The 14,673-nt window shown below is 48.4% G+C and overlaps 1 protein-coding gene and 1 long non-coding RNA gene across 10 annotated transcripts in view; both read left to right on the forward strand.

Annotated features, from left to right (window-relative positions):
- NTM (neurotrimin) overlaps positions 1–14,673 on the forward strand; it is a 1,092,588-nt gene that overhangs the window by 777,615 nt on the left and 300,300 nt on the right. The gene's annotated exons all lie outside the window — the stretch shown is intronic.
- Positions 1–14,673, forward strand: part of LOC149128612 (uncharacterized) — a 115,041-nt gene that overhangs the window by 45,829 nt on the left and 54,539 nt on the right. For 2 of the 5 annotated variants that reach the window (XR_016222008.1, XR_016222003.1), the window contains one exon: positions 7,728–8,806. The exons of 1 other annotated variant lie outside the window; for it this stretch is intronic. This is a non-coding gene — a long non-coding RNA (uncharacterized LOC149128612). Of the gene's footprint in view, positions 1–1,349; positions 1,601–1,813; positions 2,462–7,727; positions 8,807–14,673 lie in introns of those variants that run through there. 2 more of the 5 variants (XR_016222006.1, XR_016222011.1) reach the window with 2 other exon arrangements.

The raw sequence follows: 14,673 nt of genomic DNA on the forward strand, positions 1-14,673 counted from the left end.
ATTTCTTCTGCCAACATGTGATCTCATTGACCTGCTTGGGTCTCAAGAGAGGGAAACTTATTTTTATCTGCACATGTGCTTTGGGTTCAGATTTCAACTCACCACTTGAACACTTGGATCCTTTATGGTTATGAAAAAGGGGATAATAATTAGCCCCATGGCTGTTAACAAAGGTTGAAGGAACTCCTATGTGTGGAAGCACCTAGCACAATTCCTTGCATACAGGAGATGGCAGGTCAGTGTTAATGTTGTCCTTCTATTATAAAAATAAGCAAAGGGGAGACTTCTTCATCCAGCATTTAAAAAGAAAAGAGGATTGGATTCACTGATTTAGATGGAAGCCGTTTTTGTGTGTGAAACACACACAGCATCTTGTATGTCTTTGTTATTTTTGTTCTGTGAGAGAGAGAAAGAGACTTTGGAGGGAGTGATTAGTTTTTGTTTTGCTTGCTTTGTTCCTTAAATTTCAACACAAGTAGGTGGGTGAAAACTATAGGAGGAGCGAGGTGTAGCTGAAGCTGGCAATATGGAAATGAAGCATCTTATTAGACTCCCTCTAAAGTGCTGATAGCAAAGGGTTTTTGTTCATCACATTCCCTCCCCATCTCCCGAATAACCTTAAGCATATTTAGACAGCCATACATTTTATTTTTGTCTCTGGGCATTAATGTGCTGACTTGTGGGATTATTAAACTATAATTCCCCAAGATATATTTCTGTCGCTCAGTGGGTATGAACGTGCAATTGCTAGCAAACCCAAGATTTAGGAGTCTTGCTTCTCCATGGTAAACAGGAGCAGGGAAAGGCATGAGGCTGATGTCAGGATCTGGGGCAAAGAACCCCACAGCTGGGAATCACCAGACAGTCCTGACTGATGGTGTGATGACACCAAACTAGAGGATGCGAGGCAAGGGCCACTCTGGCTCTACACATTGAATGCAGTGTCCCTGAACCACGCTGGCATAGGTTGCTCATCTGTTAGGTTATGCAGATCAAGTAAGTTGCATGCATTGGCAGACTGATGAACTGTGAAACACTAATTGTCACAGGGTTGGCAGTGTTGCTTGTCGTTGGTCGTCCTGAGTCGTTACTTGGGTTTCCCAGCTGGAGAAGGAGTACCAGAATTATAACCTGATTGGGTGGGGCCTGCCTTGCTGTTGACTTGTTCAGCTCCTAGTGGTGCAGTGCTTTAACTGCTGGTGAGTAGTAGATTGCTCACAACAGGTAGGTGGGCAGCTATACGTTTTTCCGTAGCCTTGAAATGAAGAACTCAGCTGGCTCAGAACTGAGAGAGAGTGTGTTTTTCTTCTTAGATGCCAACAAGCACGCCTTTCTGTATTGTTCTGTAGGATAGCAGCCTGACCCTTGTGTCTGTAGAGGAAGGACCGTATTTCTAGAGCAGATATGGCTGCTGCAGCTGGAAATGCCAACACTGACTGCATCAAGTCTCTACAAGGAGGGAGTCCATGTCTGTCTTGTTTACCTTATGCACCTAGTACCCAGCACTCTGCCTGAGAGGAAGCTGACACTCGAAATAACATTTGAGCGGTATTTCATCCACTGAGCCTATTTGTACACCATTGTTTCAAGCCCTTGTTACGTAAGTAGAAGTATGAGGAGGCCTATGAAGATTACAGCAGAGGCATTCTAGAAGTGGGGCTGTGTTTAGGATGCCATAGTATAATGGTAGAATTGGAATCCAATTATATTACTTAGTGGGCCAAGGCCAAGTTGAAAGGGATTTCTTTTTGATAGTAGCTGAGGACTCCTGTATATAGTTTCATTTCCTTGGCTTTGGTTTATTTCTCTCCAGAGTCCAGATTTTTACGTGGCATCTGTGGATCAGAGTTCAATTTTAAGATCTGACCTAAGTTTTCCTGCTCCAAACCATGTGGATTCTGGTCAGTGGATTTGGCAAAGGAAAAGGAACTCTTACCACTCGTCGCTTAACAAAAGACACTTTGTGCAGAAGAACCAAGTGTGTTTCAGCAATGATGAGGAGGTATTTAGACCTCACCAAACACCTTCCCGCACCCTTTGTTGCTGTACAGTTATCGGAGTCCACCGTGGAACAAAACCAAACACCGAAGACCCTGTGTGTCCCTCATGGAGCCATAGGCTCTGGCCCAGGCAGTTTTCACAGTTTGTTGATTTGGGTTAATTTATAAGTTTCTCAAGATTGGAAAGTGGTCACCCATTATGGCCCTTGGCCGCTACTTCTGGGTCAATTCAAGCTCATGATTCAATTTTTCTCCCCATCACTCAAGGGTAAGGGGAGGCAGTCACAACATCAGACATACAAGCAAAGTCTGGATTACTATAGTCCGGGAAACTTCAACTGTTGTCTGTAGGGGAGAGGAGAGAGTTAAGATGGAAGAATTATGCCAAGAATATGGAGATTTGGTCTAATAAAATGAATGAGGGTATTTTAAAAGTTCATGAAAATGCAATTAAAACATTAGTTATTTTGTTGTGAAAATTTTTTGAAATTTTTGCATGACAGGGGGTCTTCAAAAAGTTCGTGAAAAATTAGTACCAGAAAAATATTATACCTGGATTACAAATTTTTGCACCAAAAGATATCTTTCAGTTCCATTCTGCATGAATTTTTTGAAGTACCCTGATATATCACAGAGCCAGTGCCATTTTGTCCTGAGCACCAATCTCCTAGTTAAAGAAGAACTGATGTGCTTGGGATACATAGATGCTGCTATCCTAATAGTTTGAAGGAGATGCCAGGGTGGACATTTGGCCTAGCAGTTAGATGCCAGTAAGAATGTCTTCCTCCCATGTTGGAGCACCTGGGTTCAATTCCTGGCTCTGACCATTGTTCCCCACTGCTCAACAATGTGGGTCCTCAGAGGCATCATGTGAAGTCTCAAGTAACTGGGTTCCTGCCATCCACGTGGGAGACCTGGATTGAGTTCCTGGCTCCTGGATCTGGCACTGTGCCTAGTCCTGGCTATTGTGGGCATTTGAGAATTGAGAAAGCAGATCTAAGTATTCTCTTTCTCTCTCTGAAATATATTTTTTAAATTTAAATGGAAAAAAGGCAAATGCCAACTTGTGTGTGTGTGCATGTGTGTATCTGTGCATTAGCGTTTAGAATGGGTACTACCTACCACGAGCCCATGATAGAACTGTGACCACTCAATTTCACATAGCATCAACCTGAAGCAAGACTCTAGTGATAATAACTTTGCCTGTATGTTTCTTTCAAGAAAATATAAGGCCTTTACATGTTAGGGTTTACATTATCACTGCAATCTGTGGAAATTAGAACAGAGAAGACATTTTACGTTTTGTAGTTGGGGAATCTGAGCCCAAATGAAATCTGAATTATTCACTAGGCTTGTCAGTTCAGGAGAGAGAGCACCTCTCTCGAGTGACTATTCGGTAGTATCTTCTTGAGTGACTGTGACCTACATTGGACTGGAGGACCTGGGTTCAATTTCCTGCTCCAGCTGCTGACTCCAGCCTCCTGTCAACGTACACCTTTGGAAAGCAGAGGAGATGGCTCAAATGATGGGATTTCTGGATTCCAGCTTCAAGCTGTCCCATCTTCACCATTGTAGGTCTCTCTCCCTCTTCCTCTGCCTCTCAACTATGTAACTTTGTGTGTGTGTGTGTGCACTGCCAGGTTTATTTTGACACAATTCACAAGAGCCAAGCAATGGAAATAACGTAAATGTCTATCCAGTGATGAATGCATAAAGAAAACGTAGCAAATATACACAAATGCATGCAACCCAGTCATACAATGGATGAGATTCTGTCATTTGCAATGACACACATAGAGTTGGAAGTCACTTCAAGTAAATAAGCCCCACACAGAAAGATGAGTATCACAGTATATGTGGAGTCTAAAAAATGGTGACCTCATAAAAGTAAAACTATGTGGTGGTTAGGGATAGAGAAGGGCTGATTAACAGGCACTAAGTTACATTTAAACAGTAGCAAGAAGTTCTGTGATTCTGTTACATAATAGGGTTAGTATAGATAATGTTAATATACTATATATTCCTCTTTTAAAAATTTTTATTAATATAAAGAGAGCAAATGTCGTGCATTTCATAGATGTAGTTCCAAGAAGACATCTTGGAGGAGGACTGAGAAACCCTTTCCTCCTTTGTTTTTTTTTTTTTCTTTTTTGCAAAGACATAATTTCAATCCACTCTACAATTACAGACTTAATTCACCACTAACCATCACATCCAACAAGTAAAAAGCAGGAAAGTCACAGTCCCACGGGAGTATAAACAAGGGCTAAAAACAACAATCAACTTTAAACATTTTTTAAAATAATATCTGTTGGGCCAGCTTTGTGGTGTAGCAAGTGTAGCGGCCACTTTCAGGACCAGTATCCCATTTGAGCGCTGGGTGGAGTCCCTGCTGTTCCACTTCCGATCCAGCTCCCTGCTAATGCTCCTGGGAAAGCAGCAGAAGATGGCCCAATTGTTTGGGCCTCTGCCACCCACGTGAGAGACCCAGATGGAATTCCACGCTCCTGGCTTTGGCCTGGTGGAGCCCTGGCTGATGTGGCCATTTGAGGGAGTTTAACCAGTAGATGGACGATCTCTGTCTCTGTCTCTCCTTCTCTGTCTGTAACTTTTCCTTTCAAATAACTAATCTGTAGAAATAATACAAAATAGAAAATAGTATCTTTTTGTGCATCTTCTGATAGATCAACATGTCTCCTTATCCTTGTATTCCCATGTTCCTGTGATGTCCCACAATTGAGGGAAAGGATGAAGGTGTAGGACACAGGGCTGGGAAATGAGCCATCTTCGTTGCTGTCACGGATGTACCCTTGAGCACAGGGCACACACCATCACCGTCCATGACGGGATTCTAGCTGGGGGCAGGTCCTCTAGTGACAGTCTATTCCAGGCATGGCTCTGCGGAACCCTGCACACAGAGAAGGGACTGCGGCGGGATGAAGGGAGAAGTCGCTTCTTGTTTGGTCCCAGCTGCTTTTAGAGTCTCTTCACCAGTGGTTGGTAGCATCTGGGTTTTGTTGGGCCCCCCTGTTCCTGGGATAAGCAGGTTCACAACAGTGAGACAGGTCTGTGGGGGCAGTTGCAATCTCAAGGAAGCAGAGTGAACGTTGCTGTGGGGAAGGAAGGGAAATGGAGACGGAAGCTGTCAGAGCAGGCAAGCATCAGGAGTGGAGCTCGCCCTGACAGATGTATTGGTAATGAGACGACTCTGCTTAAAAATTAATAGCGTTTCTTTTTTTTTCCATTTGTAACTCTACACCTAGAGATATCCGACGCTATTATTTTGATGTCTTCCCTTATATTGAGCTTCTTTAATGAACGTTCTGTTAGGATCTCCTAAGCACGCACGTATTTTTGAGCCACCTGATACCAATGGCTATTTAATATTCTCTTCTAGGACTCGCCTATCTTAAGTAGCCTTCCACAAGAATGGTATGGGATGCACTTAACTCCCAGGTTGGGTAGCAGCTGGGGCAGACACAAGGGCTTTCCTCGAAGCCCGTTTCTCAGCGGCAATCAATAGGAGCAGGGTTGAGGTTTCCCTTTCCTGGCTTTTTCCTCCCCCACCCCCCATGGTCTCCCAGGCTCACCCACTGGCTCTCTTAGAGACCCTGGACTCTGAGCTCTTTCTGCTGTCTCTGGCAATCCATCAGAGATAGCCTGGCAGGGTTGTGGACAAGAAAATCAAAACGCCAGCCAATCCTGTTTTCCTGGCTCTGTACCAGCTATGCACAGAAATAGAGTTGCTTATAGAAAGTTAAGGATCTAAAATGGAATTTCATCTCCCAGCTGTCTGTCTTCCCCATCAGACTACCCCTTCCTAGCGCTCTGCCCTTGGGCGAGGTGCGCCACATTTCTACAAAACAGGGGTGTCAGGAGTGCCTCCTTGTTAGGTTGCTAATGAGGATTAAGCAAGGTGAATCAGATACTGTGCATGCAGCACTCAGCGCAGAGACTGGCATCTAGCAAGTGCCCAAGAAATGCAGACAATCCTTGCTGCGTCGGCATTATTGCCGTCAGCCTGAGTTTTTCCCCGGGAGAGGCCAGATCCTATTTATTTTTGTCAAAGGTATTCAATAAATGTTTATTAAATTGAAGTAACTGTTCTGAGAAAAAATAAATAAGATAAAGCAAAAGAGAAAAAAATTATTCCTTTACATATCAACATGGGACGTCTGCTGGCCAATGGAGAAATCGTAGCTCCTTACAGCTGTGAGTTATTATAGTCTCTGAATAAACATAAGCCTTTCATATGACCTAATGATTAATGACTTATGCAAAGAAATTTTAATACCATTAATAAAAAATTAAGCAGAAAGCTTCCCCCACTTTTCTGGCAGTGTCAGGCTTTCACCTGTTCTCCTGGGGACAACAGGTTTCCGGGAACATGCTGAGTAGGGTAATAGATCATTCCCAGCCGGCGCTCCCCTGTGCTCTTCGTGTCGTCCTGGCTAGCATGCAGGATGGATACAGACTCTCTGAGAATGGTGAGGGCCCTTGGCGGTGGGCAGCAGAGAGGGCAGCTGGGCATGTACTCCTTCTCTGTATCATTTATCTATCAGGAGCACACACCCTGCCTCCTGTGGACTGTCTACTCTGTGTTACAGAGAACGCTAAGAACTGCCTTGGTGAACCCTCGTAGTAACCCTGCAGAGGTTTGTAGCACTATCCCAGGTTCCCCTATGGCATTTTAGGCTCAGAGATGGTCTCTTGCCCATGGTCATATGGTAAGTAAGTAACAGATCTGGAATGGGAACCTGGATCTGTCCACTGAAGGCGTTCTGCTTTATCTACATCAGTCTCTGGGATCTCATGGGCTGAGATCTGACCTAGACACCAGTCCTTCTCTGAGAAATGCTTGGGAAAGGAGTTTATCCTAGTAACAAAATAGCGTGTCAATGTTAAGGTCAAATTTCAAGGCAAGTCCCCAGGCCAGGCCCGTACTGAACCCTTGTGAATATTTCGTCTGCAAGGTTTTGGCCAGTAGTGCTTCCACCTCAGATGCACTTTCCTCCAAAGTCTTGGTATCAACACTGTTATTGCACTTTGAAGCAAAAACACCCAGTTCTTCAAACTAGAAGTCTCAGTGCAAACTCCCGGAGTCTGCCCAAGCCTACTGGTCACTGACATACCGGAGTCCAGCTGAAACTCCACGGCTGACACTGTTGACTGGGTAGGACACTATGCAAGCTCAGCTAACGACTCACATCTTCTGGAAGCTTCCTTCCATTGGACCCCACTGTTCTCCCACTCAACTATTGTGAGGCAGAGAGAAGAGAGCTGTATTTGTCCTTCCCAAGGCAACCCTACTCAAGCATTATCTGAGGACTGTGCCATGTGGTTCAAACACGGAGACGTCCTACTGAGGTCCGGGTTGGGTGAACTGACTGTGTGAATCTCCCGTGCAATGATGGATTGCCCAATTTCCCCTAATGTCCTCCCTTCCTAGAGTGAGCGGGGCAGTTGTAATCAGCTCCTGGTCATGTTACAGCTGTGTGTGCCCTGGGTCTGTGCGTGCGTATCTGCCCTGCTTCATCACGCTCACCTTAGGAGGAGGAGAGGATTCCTTCTTTTCTGTCTCTTGGATGGGTTTGGAGTCCAGGGGCATACGTGAGAGTTGCATGCCACACTGTCGCCCGGGCAGCTCACAGGGTCCCTTTACTGAGCAACAATGCACTTGTCTGGCCGAGTCACTAACACTTCCCTCTCCCTTCCGCTCCAAAACAGCTCCTAAGAGCCTCCTGCGAAGAGTAGTGAAGAGCAGCTTGTCTTTGTACTTTGTAAAGGTCTCTTAGAAGGTCTACACCACAGACATGTTCCTGGTCCTCGTGTGAGGACCTGTGGAGCCATTCTTTAGCACCAATCACAGAGGAGTCAGCGTGGCTTCGTGGGGGTGAGCAGGAAGGCCGTGAGAGCGCTTGAAGCTTTGCTGTGTTCACCTCTGGATGCAGAAGAAGAATAGAGTCTTCTCTCCCCTCAAAGGGCAGACAGTCCTGCGTTCCTAGTCACAGTGCTCCAGGCCCTCTGAAAGCTGTGTGAGAAAGCAGTGTGAATCGTGCTTGTCGTCTGACTGGTTGGGGCTGAAGGTGAAGGCGGTGGATCAGGGACCCAGGAGTTGGGTAGCCCCAGCCTGGGCCATCCTGGTCTCAGCTGTAGCATTGCGGCATCTCCCAAACCAAGACTCACCAGCAACAGCAGTAACCAAACGAAACCAGCAGACCTCTGGACTCCAGGACTGAGAGCGGTTTCTTTCTCGCAGATGATAGATGGAATGATGACCGTGGGTTCTCTCCACAGCAGCTGCTTGTTCTCAGTGCTAGGTGGGGAGGCAGTCCCTGGAAGAGTCTGCCTCTGTCCGTAGGAGGGAGATTCAAGACTGACTGACCCCAGAGGTGAGGACCTTAAAACAGATGTGCAAATGTTTCCCATCGCTGCTCTCAGAGCTGGCTGTCCCTGAGGGGGTGAGCAGACTTTCCATCCTGGAGGCCAGCGCTATGGCACAGAGAGTTAAGCCACCAGTTGCAATGCCAGCATCCCATATCAGAGCACCAGTTCCAATCCTAGTTACCCAGCTTCCCATTCAGCTCCCTGCTAATGTGCCTGGGAAAGTAGCAGAAGATGGCCCAAACTCTTGGGTCCCTGCCGTCCATGTGGGACACATGGATGGAGCTCCTGGCTCCCAGCTTCAGCCTGCCCCAGCTGTGGTCATTTGAGAACGAGCCAGCAGGTGGAAGATCTCTCTCTGTCTCTCTGTTTTTCCCCCTCTCTTTCTGTTGCTCTGCCTTTCAAATAAATCAGGAAATAAATCTTTTATAAACCTGAAAGGAGAGCTGTTTGGGGCTGGTATGGAGATTGCAAAGCAGAACCGACAGGAGGCAACAGGTGCAGCAGCAGAGGACCGAGTCCTCTCTCAGACCTCTGTGTTTAAAGTCCACAGTCTCTGGCAGAGATCGTCAGTGCCAGTGCCAGTGCCGGCAGCGTGCCCTTGGCCGTGACCTCAGTAGTTATCAGTGCTGCTGGAGATGCTCACTGCTCCTGTCACACTCACCTGGGACCAGGCTTCACTTAGGTCACAGTGGTGTGGCTGGTGCAGTGTGACTTATCTTGGGAGGCAGCCAGTGCTGGGAGCAGCCCCGGGTGCAGTGTGGGAAGCTGGAGGGGAGATAGAGGACACCCAAGGAGGTACCTACCAGCCAGTCCAGCTCAGCTGGGAGGCAGTCACCTGATCCTTCCCACATGATGCCTTGTAGGGAAAATAAGCACCTGTTTCTGAGAGCCCCTTTAAACAGGTTTTGAAGAACACAGATCTCCAGCCCTCCAGCGAGTGGCAGCCTCTCCCTCCCAGCTCTCCCACTGACTGACCTTTTCTGAGTTCTGATCTGGACTGTCCCAGAGGGCAATCGGAAATTTGCTCAGTGGCATTTATCTAACTGAGGCCACTGGCAGCACGGGCCAGTGGGTGACTTTAGGGTTGAGAGACAAAGTAGTGGCAGGAACTGGGGGAGGGTTGGGGGAGGGGCATGGGTATTTCTACCTCTCTAATGCTAGGCACTGCTGGCAGGTGAGCTCCATGGCTCCTGACCACCCAGCCAGAGGCCAGCTGCAGGAGAGCCACTTTGCCCAGGTCAGGGAAGTTGGAGAGATGCACACACAACCTGGCCAGGGTGTGGGTGCAGCTGGCCAGAGTGTGGGTGCAGCTGGCCAGGGTGTGGTGCAACAGGCCAGGGTGTGGGTGCAGCTAGCCAGGGTGTGGTGCAGCTAGCCAGGGTGTGGTGCAGCTAGCCAGGGTATGGGTGCAGCTGGCCAGGGTGTGGTGCAGCTAGCCAGGGTGTGGGTGCAGCAGGCCAGGGTATGGGTGCAGCAGGCCAGGGTGTGGGTGCAGCTGGCCAGGATGTGGGTGCAGCAGGCCAGGGTGTGGGTACAGCTGGCCAGGGTGTGGGTGCAGCTGGCCAGGGTGTGGGTGCAGCAGGCCAGGGTGTGGGTACAGCTGGCCAGGGTGTGGGTGCAGCAGGCCAGGGTATGGGTGCAGCTGGCCAGGGTGTGGGTGCAGCAGGCCAGGGTGTGGGTGCAGCTGGCCAGAGTGTGGGTGCAGTAGGCCAGGGTGTGGGTGCAGCTGGCCAGGGTGTGGGTGCAGCTGGCCAGGGTGTGGTGCAACAGGCCAGGGTGTGGGTGCAGCTAGCCAGGGTGTGGTGCAGCTAGCCAGGGTATGGGTGCAGCTGGCCAGGGTGTGGTGCAGCTAGCCAGGGTGTGGTGCAGCAGGCCAGGGTGTGGTGCAGCTGGCCAGGGTGTGGGTGCAGCAGGCCAGGGTATGGGTGCAGCAGGCCAGGGTGTGGGTGCAGCTAGCCAGGGTATGGGTGCAGCTGGCCAGGGTGTGGTGCATCTGGCAGCAGAGTATTCCACACTCAGTTCTCCCAGCCACTGCAGCCCAGGATTCTCCCACGGGCTCCCTCCCCAAGATTTGCTTGCTCTGCAGAGTGCTGAAATAGCTTTATACCAGCAGGATGCCTGGTATACAAAGGCACTTACCACTACGTGGTAGACAGACACAAACTGACACACTCACACATCACTGCTGCCAGCTGGGACCTGTGCTCCCATGGAGAAGTGTGTGTGTAGTGCAAAGGCTTCTGGGGACAAAGTGAGTGTGTAAGTTCCACAAAGAATAGGAAGTGGCTAGGGAAAGAGGATGGTGCAGAAATGTTCAAGAGACAGAGGTGCCAAAGCTAAACAAAGCTGAACACAGGCACCTGCCAGGCCTTTGGGGCAGGAGCAGTGGCCGCAGAGAAGGGGGCTTGAGGGGGGCTGTGAAGTGTCTCCTTTCTTTTGGCTGTATTTGCCTACCTCTGTGGGTTTTATTTTCCTATTTATGTGGGTTTCCTCCCCAGGGATCCGGTAAGCAGCCTGCCTTGTCTTGTCCCTCTTTTGCATAACTATGTCTGCATTGTAGCAGGCACTTCAGAGGCGGGGCTGGTGAGTTCTGAGCCTGGCAAGTGTCAGAGGGCAGGGTGGGAAGATGTCTTAGTGCAGCTGGCTGTTTGACTTTGATCAAGACAGGTGTCTTGCTTCCTGGTTGAGGGTTTTCCCTCTCTTGTCAGATATACAAGGATGCATCCAAAAGTTTGTAGCAAGTAGCGTTGTAAAAGTTTATTTCAATGCAATATGATTTTGACATCCATGCATAGTTTTTTTCATGATGTGTATTTTCTGCGAGCTTTTTGAAGCCCTGCCTATCAGTTTAAACCCCAGCCCTGTACTTTTGGCAAACGACTGAATTTCTCAGTCACAAAAGTAGAAAACTACAGAACATGCTTATCTTTATTTGTTTTCATAAACTAACAAGGATGATGGTGGTGATGACACCTTTTATGCCAGGCACTGTTCTGAGTGTTTCGCAGTTACTAACCCTTCTCATCCTCACAGCCACGCTGTACAGCAGGTGCTCTTATGGGGAGCCGAGCACTGACACATTGTGACACCTCCAGCAAGGGGCCAAGCCAGGGCTTGGGGCCACCTGTGGGCTCTGAATCCTGTGTCCACCTTCTCATGACTGTGTTTTCATATTTTTTTTCAATCTCTGAAGTTTCTGGGGTTGCAGGGATACCAAGTTTTAGAAGGACCAGTAAAGGAAGGGAGATGGGAGGTTCGGGCCACAGTGAGCTCTTTGTGTGAGACTTTATCATGCTACTTGTCTCCCTTGGGGAAGCCCCTGGAGCAAGAACAGAAGAACCTGTAGTAGCTTCCCTGGCCTGGACGAACTGGGTGGGCTCAGCTGCCAAGCTGCCAGCAGGACTGGCAGAGGAGCCAGGAGCCTCCCTCCTATCCCATACCCCCCCCCCCCACACACACACGCAGAGAGCAGGTGTCCGAGAGAGAGTTCTCACTAAGGCCAGGCTGCTCCTCCTTCCTCACCCGCTGTCCTCCATCCAGCTACTTCCGTCAGCAGCTCGGATCCAGGAGGTGAGGGGCACAGTCAGGCAGGAGCTGTCTTCAGTGCCGAGTCTATTTCACAAGTGACTATGGGCTCCTCGATGCTGCTTGCTGATTGCACCGTGATCCCTCAAGATTGGGTTCAGTGCTGCGGAAGCCGGCAGAGTGATGACCTGACCTGATCGCTGGGTTTTCTGGCTGATTGCACCTGGTGGCCCAGTGCTTGTCTCCCAAGCTGGGTCTAGGTTGCAGGCAGGAGGGTTGATTAACTTGGTGGCAGGCACTGCTCCTCAGAAATGGGAAAAATAAAAATACAAACAAATCAGGCCTTTTACGTAGATGCTAATTTAATTAATAAGGGGAATATGAATATTGACATGTTAAGAAAATCACCAGCTGATTTAGAAGTGTTCTTAAATCCTCAACAGACACTTATCCAGAGGAGGAATTTTCACGAAGCCAAATTTGTTTTTGAAGTCTTAATCCACAATACTGTGATCCCACTATGTCATTATATGACATGAGGGGTGGATGTTCCACATCAGAGTACCTGGGTTCAAAACCCGATTCTGGATCCTGTCTTCAGCTTCCTGCTAACACACATCAGAGGAGGCAGTGGGTGATGGCTTAAGTAATTGGGTTCCTGCCACCCTCATGGGAGACCCAGTTTAAGTTCTTGGCTCCTAGCTTCGATCTGGTTCAGTCCTGATGGCTACGGGTATCTGAGGAATGAACCAGCAGAGGGATCTCTGTTTGTTTCTTGGGGCATCACAAATAATTTAAAATAATAATAATAATAATAAACATGACGTGCCTGCTGATTGGAGCTGTATCTCCTTGCCTTCTTCTTTTGCTTTGTGGACACCAGCTTTCTAAGTCAGAGTCCTGGATTTTCCCCTTGATGAAGAATGTTTGAGCACCAAACTGCACTGTTGTCTTTGACATTCCTAGTGTAAATGGTTCTTTATCAGCTGCAAATGTGAATCTTGTCAACAGCCCAGAGTTCAGCCAGGCTTATCAGGGCCAGAGATGTACCTCGTCCTGCTCGCTTCCAAAGAGTGATAGATAATAACATTTCCAGCCCACAGACGGCCGGAAATCTGATGGACAGGAATTAAGGCACCAAGTGGAAAAGTCATTCGCTTATTCACTCCAAGCTTCTATTTGAGAACAGTGTGATTTGACTTGCCAGTTTCTTCCTTCCTTCCCCAGAGTCAGGCAGAAGAGCAGAATCAATCCTGTTTCTGCATGATCATGTTCTTCACAGTGTGTGTGTGTGTGTGTGTAAGCCCTTATGTAACCTTTCTCTCGTGTTTCACAAATGTGCATTTATCCCATGTGCCAGTTATTTCAAGGCTCCATGTAAGGAAAAAAGAGGAAGTTGTGTGATTTCTGTTCTCTGGGTGTCCCTTGTCACCTCTGGAATGGCCCTAAAAGCAAGAGCTAAAATAACAGTAAAAGTTACCCTGCAGCTTTCCGCTTCCCCCGTGTGCCGTGTTCAGTGGCTTTCCAGGCTTTGCATGTGTTCGGTTGAAATCCCTAATTGCGGCAGCTTGTCAATCACAACAGTGATTAAGCACTGGGCAGGCATGGTCGCTTCGGGAGAGAGTAGCCGTCACACGCCTCCCCTACCAGTGCTTGCAGAGGATGTGCAATGAATCCAACACACCCACCCTACAAAATGGTGAAGAGGAAATTGGATCCAGGGTAAGCCTGAAGCTGGGGCCTGACTGCTGAAGCAGCCCCTCTCCAGGTGATGGTGAGGAGGCACAGGTTACGCGTGGGTGAAGGAAAATGCAGACAAGGGATTCAGGTCTTGTCAACTCTTTCTTTTTACTTAATGAATGCATTTTTCATAGATACAACTTTAGGAATACACTGGTTCTTTCCCCCAATCCCACCCCCCCCCCCAACTCCCATCCCACCTCCCTCTCCCATCTACTTCTTCATTATGGTTCATCTTTAGTTTGACTTTATATACAGAGGACCAACAGCATGCTAAGCATAGACTTCAACAAATTTGCACCCATGCACACACACAACATATAGAGAGCACAGTTTGGGAACAAAATTTGCAGTTGATTCTCATAGTACAACTCATCAGGGCCGGAGGTCCTACATGGGAAGTAAGTGCACAGTGACTTCTGTTGTTCCTTTAACAATTAACACTCTTATTTATGACATCAGCGATCACCTGAGGCTCTTGCCATGGGCTGCCAAGGCTATGGAAGCCTTCTGTGACCACAGACTCCATCGGTATTTGGACAACAGACATAAGCAGAGTGGATGTTCTCTCCTCCCTTCAGAGAAGAGTGCATCCTTCTTTGATGCAGGTCTTGTCAACTTTTTTTTTTTTTTTTTGACAGGCAGAGTTAGTGAGAGAGAGAGACAGAGAGAAAGGTCTTCCTTCCGTTGGTTCATCCCCCAAATGGCCGCTACGGCTGGTGCACCGCGCTGATCCGATGGCAGGAGCCAGGTGCTTCTCCTGGTCTCCCATGGGGTGCAGGGCCCAAGCACTTGGGCCATCCTCCACTGCACTCCCGGGCCACAGCAGAGAGCTGGCCTGGAAGAGGGGCAACCGGGACAGAATCTGGTGCCCCAACCGGGACTAGAACCCGGGGCACCACAGGCAGAGGATTAGCCTAGTGAGCTGCGGCACCAGCCAGTCTTGTCAACTCTTACTGCTACTCTTCTTGCCTTACCAAGGCCAAAGAATAAGAACATGAGGTTGCCAAAACAAACTGAT

The sequence above is a fragment of the Oryctolagus cuniculus genome, chromosome 1 (genome assembly GCF_051225735.1).
Source record: "Oryctolagus cuniculus isolate XC-2025 breed Fujian yellow rabbit chromosome 1, ASM5122573v1, whole genome shotgun sequence".
Taxonomy (NCBI): Eukaryota; Metazoa; Chordata; class Mammalia; order Lagomorpha; family Leporidae; genus Oryctolagus; species Oryctolagus cuniculus.